The sequence below is a fragment of the Montipora foliosa genome, chromosome 9, assembly GCF_036669935.1.
Source record: "Montipora foliosa isolate CH-2021 chromosome 9, ASM3666993v2, whole genome shotgun sequence".
NCBI classification, from domain to species: domain Eukaryota; kingdom Metazoa; phylum Cnidaria; class Anthozoa; order Scleractinia; family Acroporidae; genus Montipora; species Montipora foliosa.
The window spans coordinates 47,161,076-47,170,391 of NC_090877.1; the positions used below are offsets into that span (position 1 = coordinate 47,161,076).

The 9,316-nt window shown below is 40.7% G+C and overlaps 1 long non-coding RNA gene and 1 pseudogene across 1 annotated transcript; one reads left to right on the forward strand and one right to left on the reverse strand.

Moving 5' to 3' along the window:
• The window catches only part of LOC137971901 (uncharacterized), a 1,228-nt pseudogene extending 1,079 nt beyond the window's left edge, over window positions 1-149 (forward strand).
• A 6,336-nt stretch (window positions 150-6,485) lies between these two features.
• LOC137970230 (uncharacterized) lies at window positions 6,486-8,089 on the reverse strand. Its single transcript, XR_011116780.1, has 2 exons — window positions 7,883-8,089; window positions 6,486-7,218 (listed from the first exon to the last, which is right to left on the reverse strand). It is a non-coding gene; the product is annotated as an uncharacterized lncRNA (long non-coding RNA).
• Between the last annotated feature and the right edge of the window lie 1,227 nt (window positions 8,090-9,316).

Sequence of the window (9,316 nt, forward strand, 5' to 3'; positions counted from 1 at the left end):
TGAAGGAGCTATTTGGCCAACAGCTCGCACTCGCTTTCGAATTTGACTGTGTCCCTCAATTATCGTTCATTTAATCACTTGAGGAGAATTTCGATGTCCACCTCATTATGGATCCCACATTGTGGGATTTGTTTGACTTAAAACATTGATCCAACCATACCAAAGAGGCACTAGATCATGGTGCTGAACACGTCTGTTAGAGGCCAACTTCAAGATGGTTATTGTGTTAAAAGGACTACTGATTTGCACAGTTTCTGTTTTACAGAGTGCTCGGTCTGTTGTATTCGGATACCGGGGAAGGGATGATTAGGCTTTCATTGGCCTGATCCCGGAAAACCGATGAACAAGAAAAGCGGTGACCTAGAAGGCTTTTATCGCCTGTTTTATCAGAATACAAAATGAAATTTAGTGACTTGTAATTTGTGTTGCAACTGTTCGGAATCAAACAGTATTTCAATTTCTGAAGCCTATCTCATCGGTATTGGTATTTTGAGATAGGGAAAATCTAACTCAGTTGAAATTGATGGTTCTGTTCACAAAATTAAATGAGGTACTAAGCATGGGCATAATTATTTAGTTCCTTGGTAGACAACACAACATTAATTAAACTGATTTAGTAGAAAACAAAAAAAAATTGTTGGGTTAACAGTTGCTTGTTTTACATAGAGTTTATTGGACACTTGACACTTGACCTTTGACAGGCACAGTGTGAGGGCACTAATGTAAGTGGGCAATGTTTGAGTTTTCTATGTTCATTCAAGTATTGTTCACTATACTATTGCATATTTGTTTGATTACTGTTTTGAAAAGTGGATTCACCACGACGCAGATCTGTGCTCATTGTCAAAACCTGGTCATGTAAGCAAAAATAAAAAGAAGAAAATGTGCAGCACTGTTAGTAAAGAGAAGTAGCAACAGAAAGTGCTCCTTTCTTTGACCAAGTTTAAAATGAATGGCCTGACGTTTCTTTGCAAAACGTAACATGCGGGTCTTTGGCTGATCATACTTGCTGGTTCCCACTTAGACAGGACAGTTAACGCAGGAGCGTACTATTGACTTCCTCCTTGTTAGCATGTATGTTGTATTCGGTATTCTGTCCAATTCATATTTTTCTCATCAAGGGCCACTTTTGTCTTCCATAAATAAAGAGCAAACTAGGAACAAGCTTGCCAATTTACAGCAACAAAAAACCACTGAGAAGCGTCAAGACTTTCAAATGTTCTCCTTTCTCCAGACATTTAGCATCGCGTATTTTTTCGGAAAATGGCAAGCGCCAAATCTCTGAATGTCACGTGAGAAGTCTTGCGATCGAGTTTGCAGTCAGCAGTTTATGTTCTGAATCTTGCGGTAAGTGATTTACCGCAGCGTTTTTCACCTTAAAATTCTGTAGGAACTCACGTTTAAACCTATAAGGTATGTTTTTCAATGCTTTAACTCTTGAATGAACTCATTTTTGCTGATCATTTGCACATCCTTGAGGACGCTGGTTCGGTTTGATTAACACATGTAAACTAAAACAATAATCCAAACATGGCGTGCCAAGTTTTTTTCCAGCCCGAATGCCAAACCTTGTACTAGAGTCCATTTTTGCCACTACGGCAAACGGCAAACCGTTAACGGCAAACCACGGTTCAAGTTTGCTTTGAAAAAGCGATGCCAGAAAAAAGGCTCCCGAAAATTCTAGGTGAGCTTTTTAGGGTAACAATTCGTTAAAAATGGGCAATTATACCATCTTTTAGATATTCGAAAATCCTAGGACAGGCAGGCAAGCAAGAAATTTTACAACAAATGTTCCGAAAATTCTAGATCTCAAATCGTCTTCCGAACAGATATTTTCCGAAAATTGACGTTGGGTGCCCCTGATTCGCTCAACGCCTAATGGCCCTTCAATTTTTAAGCCGTCAGCGTGGACCACGTTTCGTGCAACCGTAGATGCACCTTCGTAGTTTATGTTAAACACTTCTTTCGTGGTTGGCGTTGGCGTTGGCGTTGGCGTTCTAAGCCTCTAATCCTTTGACCAATCGCGATGCGTTGCCTGGACCGGGAGCGCTAATAAGTAAACGAATCTATCGGTGTTAGGTGCTCTTTTGAACAAACTACTCGTTAGAGAACATCAAATAAAGAAGTGAACAGCAAGAGTGTTGAGGAGTCTTTCTTCCCCAAAAGATTTCCTACAACACTATGGCGTTCACAGGCGTCACACGATCAAGGCGGCCACCGTACAGAAAAAAAAAGCGTCCTCGTTTGGATACCAAGCATTTAACCTACAATTCATCCTCTTGCACGGCATGATTAATTTGGCTGCTTCTCTCTTCCAACTCAATTCTCACCCAATTATACATCCTCAAGTTCAAGATAAACGCACCCTGAGATAAGCGATGTTTAAACCCATCCTTTTATTTAGCTATTTTCAGATGCACATTTTCTTTTAACTGTTGCTTATTTTATTCCTTATTCCTTATTTCTTATTCCTTATTCTTTTGATAGTTATCCCTTAGTAATTTATTTATTTTGCGAGTTATTCCTTAGTCAGCCTGGTTCGAAAGCTTAACCGATGCACTGCGGGTTTCAGGCGTTGGGTAGCAGTTTCCATTGGATCAGCATTTTGCTGGTTGTTTTTTAATTTGAAAATATTTGGGACAGCATATTTCCGTTGAGGGATCATAGATTTTGGTCCCACAACACGCGGAAACTGGTTGAAGATATGGATGTATCACACCACCACAGCAGGCGAACTTGGCGGAATCGTAAGCGTTGTTCCCACAACATGCGGGGCCTCTACCAGCTGGAATGGACACTTGTCTACCGCCACAACACATGTACTTTGAGGCATCTATGACCTTGGATTCACAACACCCGGATCTAGGAAATGGGGCGGGGAGAATCTTGTTTCTGTCGCAGCATATGTGCTTTGAGCCGTCGAAGGGTGTGAAATCGCAACACTGAGTGTTTGATCCCCATTTCCTTTCGTATGCTCTATAGTTACAGCACACGTACTTTGCGCCATCGTAGAGTTGGGTCAGGCAACAAATGGGATTATTGAAAGGATTGTTGTGAATTGTATTCTGGCAGCACACTTGCTTTGAGGGGTTGTAAATTTTGTTCCCGCACTGTGCGGTAATTTGTCGCTTGATTCTTCTGAACATGCCCACATCTGTTGAATGAATTTACAAGTAGCATTAAGACCCGGAAAACGAGGAAATGTCATTGCGGAATTAGCACTGAACAATGAATACTCGGACCTTTTACATAGTTTATCGTCATCTTCATTTTCACGCCGGAATCACCGCTCCTCATTGATGTTCCCGGAAGTCTTGGAATTTTCTCCGCAACATTTTGCTTCCACTGCAGTTGTTGCAAGCCCCGCAAACGGGGAATTACACCTCGCAAAATCTCAGTAATGCTCTCCCAACGTTTCCTTTTCTCTCATGGTTTTTTAATAAGTAAATTACTTAAGTCACAAAAAAATTACTTCAGGGTTTCTAAAAAGAACGACCTACTAGTAAGGTGAATTTTAAGGAACCTGCGAATTAGATTATCCCTTGAACGTAGCCTGGCTTGAAAAAATGTGAAAGTAGTCACACCTTTTTCCTCAGTCTGGAAGTCGTATGTTGACCCCAAGTCATCTAGCCCTGGTAAGTCCTTTGCTTGCGAGCTTGACAAGAAATTGCAAGCAGCCACAACCACGAAAACAATCGCGAACCCCAACTTGAACATGCTTGTAGCGACTTTCTTCAGCTTTTTTCTGCTGCTGGAACTGGAGATACTCCTGGTTTGTGTTAACGGAAGTACTATTGTCCAACACCTTTCATTGCAAAATTTTGATCATACTGACACGCGCTGTGATTGGTTGCTTGGCCTTTGCATTTCGCTCAGTTTTAATTGTCTCAAACGCAAAACTCTTGCAGCAGATCATGTGAGTACACCTGCTATTTTCTAATTGGCCTACTGTCAAAGTGTAGAACGATAAAACGGGAAGGATCTCATGGATATACACACCAACCATAAGTCTAAAAAAATGGCTATTCTAAATCAGTTTCTAGAACTAAATATTGCTATAGCAATAAGATAAACGAACGTTTAGACCTAATCACTGAAGTGGGCACTTAGACTTCTGTAAAATGAGAGTTTAACTATGGGACTCGTGGTGGGTATATCAACGAGATCTTTCCCGGTAAAACAGTCGCAATTATACATTGCCGAAATTAACCGTCTGCGTAATGAGAGGTTTTTATCCTACGTGTTTTGTTTTTACAGGATTATGAAATATTTGAGCTTTTCAGTCACGCGTGCTGGGAGAGGCCAACATGAGTAAAAATAACTAACTGCACAAATAACCAGCTGTGCCAAGCATCTAGCATGTCATCCAACTGTACAAAGAACTAACTTAATGACTATCGCAAGATATTTGTACTCGTTTCGCGTGTTATTTGTACTTTAGGAAGTGGAGTTTGATCATACTGTGGAACTCTCAGGAGCTCACACGAAAAAAAAGCGACAGGATTTATTAAATTTTACAAGTTCCGCTTACATAAGAACATTTTGGGGAAATATCCACTCCCAGGAGCCCATGGACTGCTTCTGCCACTGCCCACGCAAGACCAATTTTCCAAATTTTTTTTGTTTCAATTTTTGTTGTTATTCACCTGTACTGTTATTTTCGAATGTTTGGCATCTTGCCTTCATCTATGGTGGAAAGTAGTCAAAAAATATGGAACGTACGGAAGTTACGAAAGGGATATCTTTGTTTTTCGAAATTAAGAGAATTTCCAAGTGAAATTGGAGTTTTTGCGGGGAATATATGTTAACTCCTGGAGACACTGAAGACCCGCTGAGCTCCACATTTTAAAACCACATGTTTACTTCGTAAAAACCTTCTCCGCAATACAATTAAAGCGAAACAAAACATAGCCACAGTTCCACGAGGGTTGTCCCGCAACGGTCTCATTTGCTTCTTTTCGCAAAATTGTTGACAATGTTGTTGCTCCGGATCGTTTACATCCAACAGTGATTAAAAAAACCCAGACGACGTCCGAGCAGCAGAAGTCCGATTTAATTAAACATGAGTCACTCCCTGTAGTCCTCTGAGTGAATAACAAATTCAGACGACCGACACGATGTGATACGCAAAATACCTCAAGAATGAAGACACGTGGATCATCATTATAGTTTTGAACGCGATTTATTTTGTCTTTCCGTATTTCAATAGCAACCTGTGTTTATCTGTGTCTTTATAAGAGATGAACGGAATAGTCAGTTTTCAAAGATCTGAACTCAGTCGATGGGAGACTGAAATAGCAAATTGTAATCAACTGAGTTGATAGAGTAAAGCTTCAAAAGCTGACGTTCGAGGGTTAGCTCGTCTTTTTGATTAGCCAAAGTAATTACTTTGGTTTAGGTTTTACGACACTCGATTGAAAGTCGCTCGCAAAACAACACAACTGCGAATTCAAAACTTTGTGTCTACTGTTGCATAACTTTGTCCTGTACATTTGGCTTTTAACTTTTTTATCGAGCTTCGTCGAAAACATTTACTTGGAACACTAGCCCCTGGATACGCATTGAAAACGGGCCTTATTCCGAAACTGCTTGACATATATTTTCTCTAATTTTCCCGTCTAATTTCTGCAAATCACCGTCGTCTTGCATCCAGATTTTGTGGCTTTCACTTTGATTACTGCCGGGAGAGGGAACGGGATGAGTATATAGCTACAGTATTGTGGTGGGAGTGACGGAGGTTTACGGAAGAAAAATAGCACATCTTCGGACACTAATTCGAGCTCAAACGTTTTCGACTGATTCCCTTTCGATTGAAAAAACATTGTGCCATTTCAGTGTACATCAACAAGACACCAGAACCCAGTTGTTTAAATGATGGATAGCACTATCCGCCGGCTAAATCACTATTCAGTGAATAGCGCTATTGGTTTCTCTGTGACTTATCCACTGGATAGTGATTTATCCCGCCGATAGCGCTATCCATCGTCTGAACAACAGGGGCCAGCCTGACGTTCTCCTGCTATCTCCGAAACACGTTGTTTTATACTAGCAAATCAACATTAAGCAAACCACAGGAACACCGTGTACGGCTGCCTTGCGACAAAAGCAAATAGCGCACAACAAGGACAGGGCGAGCTTTCTACCAGGATAGAAAAGAACAGCCAGATAATCAATCGAATTAGCAAAATCTCGTTAAAGAAAAATGTCTATCACTAGGAATTCAATTTGGCATGTTTTTGGCAAAAACCAAGGCTCTTTTTAATATCGTTCCTAGGGTGTTCAAAAGCGTCACACGATCAAGGCAGTCCTGCAAAAAACAAAACAAAACAAAAAAAAAAAACACACGGCTTCGGGGCGGATACCAAGCATTTAACCTGCATTTCGTCCTCTTGCAAGACATGATTAATTTGGCTGCTTCTCTCTTCGAACTCAATTGTTACCCCGCCGGTATACATCCTCAAGTTCAAGATAAACGCACTCTTAGATAAGTGAAGAAAACCCGTCTTTTATTTCAGCGTAGCTTAATTTATTCCTTATTCCTAAAAACTTTTTAGATAGTTATCCCTTATAATTATACTTGAATCGTTTTGAGAGATATCCCTTATCCGGCCAGCTTCGGAAGCTTAACTGATGCATTATGCGTTGGATTGCCGTTTCCGTTGGATCAGCATTTTGCTGGTTGTTTTTTAATTTGATAATAGCGAGGACAGCATATTTGACTAGTGGGATCATAGACCTTGGGCCCACAACACGCGGTAGCTGGGAAAAGATATGCGTGTATATATTGACCAAGACAGCAGGTGAACTTGTTGGCATCGTAAGCGTTGTTCCCACAGCACCGGGGTTTACCAGCTGGAATGGACACTTGCCTACCGCCACAGCACATGTACTTTGAGGCATCAATGACCTTGGATCCACAACACCCGGAATCACGAAATGAGGCGGGGAGAATTTTCCCATCGCAGCATACGTGCTTTGAGCCATCGAAGGGTGTGAAATCGCAACACTGAGTGTTTGATCCCCATTTCCTTTCGTATGCTCTATACCTACAGCACACGTACTTTGCGCCATCGTAGAGTTGGGTCAGGCAACAAACGGGATTATTGTATGGATTGTTGTGAACTACGTCCTGGCAGCACTGTTGCCTTGTCGGGTCGTATACTCCATTCCCACAGCGTGCTGTAATTTGTCGCTTCTTTCTTATGGACATGCCCACATCTGTTGAACGAATTTAAAATTAGCATCAAGACACCGAAAACGAGGAAATATCATTGCAGAAGTAGCACTGATCAATGAATACTCGGATCCTTTACATAGTTTGGTGTCATCGTCATTTTCACGGAACACCACTCCTCATTGGGTTTCGACAAAAAACTGACCCCCCCGGTCTACTGACCCGCTTACTGACCCCCCTACTGACCCCCTATAAAATCAATGGGAAAAGTAAAATTAAAAAAGCCCAGAACTATCAATGGGACCCAATTCAAGTTCACCAATAAATTTAGCTTAATTACCTGGAACTTGTATAGGGGGTCAGTAGGGGGGTCAGTAAGGGGGTCAGTGTTTTGTCGAAACCCTTCCTCATTGATGTTCCCGGAACTCTTTGAATTTTTTAAGAAACATTTTGCCTCCACTGCAGTTGTTACAACTTCAAAAACTGGGATTTACGCCTCGCAAAATCTCATCTCAAGTCTGTGATGTTGTCCCAACGTTTCCTTTTCTCTCATGGTTTTTAAAAAAAAGTAAATTCCATGGGTCACAAAAAATCACTTCAGGTTTTCTAAAAGGAACGACCTACTACAAAGGTGAATTTTAAGGAACAGGCGAATTGGATTATCCCTTGAACATAGCCTGGCTTGTAATAATGTGAAAGCAGTCACACCTTTTTCCTTAGTCTGGAAGTCGTATGCTGACCCCAAGTCATCTAGCCCAGGTAATCCCTTTGCTTTCGAACTTGACAAGAAATTGCAAGCAGCCACAACCACGAAAACAATCGCGAACCCCAACTTGAACATGCTTGTAGCGACTTTCTTCAGCTTTTTTTTGCTGCGTGGAACTGGAGGTACTTCTGGTTTGTGTTAACGGCAATACAATTGTCCAACACCTTAATTATATTGCAAAATGTTGATCATATAACGCGGGCTGTGATTGGTTGCTTGGCCTTCGCATTTCGTTCAGTTCTAACTGTCTCAAAAGCAAAACTCTTGCAGCAGATCATGTGAGTACACCTGCCATTTTCTAATTGGCCTACTGTCACAGTGCAGATCGGTAAAACAGTCGCAATTACACATTACCGAAATTAATAATGTTTGACAGCTGCATGCACACCCGCAATTCCCAGTGGCACCAAACTGATTAACATAAATCAAGTCGTGTCTCGCAGTCTTTTTTTATAACGTACGAGGCACATTTCGTGAGTCTGATTAAAACGTTTCCAGTTAACTTTTTGATTTCTCTGTAAATGTCCTCTTTAGTTGAGTTTACCGTGTCGCATAGACGTTTTTATTTAGGTCGTAAGAAAACGCACGCTATTTCCCAAATACACGCCCTGTAAGAGACTATGAGAGGGCCAATAACCTAAGGTGGCTCAAACCAGTTTCAATACTTGAAAGAAACTTTATTATTAGAAGGATTGACACTACAACACTTCATCACGCAACAGCAATGTTATGGTACCATATCAAACGCCAAATTATTGCTGAACAAGATGTAGTCATCTTTGTGACGTAAAAAGTTACCGTGGCAACGGGAAAGCCCTACAAAAACACCCCATATTTTTGGTCTCAAAAACGAACTTGGTGAGCCCCATTTTTTATTTCTGAATTTTAATTAGCATTCCAAGGTGAAACTTTCTGTAAAGGTAAAAAAAAGAAAATGTGGAGCGGATTCAGAGCCACCTTAATTAAATGAAAATTTAAGGTAGCTCTAAATCCGCTCCACAGAATTTTTTTAAACTTTACAGAGAGTTTCATCTTGGCCTGCTGATCACTTTTGTGCAGTAGAAAATTGGGGTAACCCAGTTCGTTTTTTCAGATATGAGCAACTAAAGCAAAAATATAGGGTGTTTTGCATGGCTTTCCTGTTGCCATGGTAACCTGTTTCGTCACAAAAATGAAAAATGTAGGAAATGAAAAGAGTAGAATAAAAAGCAGAGAGTGTATATTTGTCTCGCAAAATACAAGAAATTTTTGTTATAAAAACAAGCGATAAAAAATAAGAAAAACGACGTTTGAACCGCTCCACGGTCATTTTCAAGTTCAAGTTCATGGATAGAAAATTTCGCATATATGCTATTTCTGAAATAATGGAGTGAGAG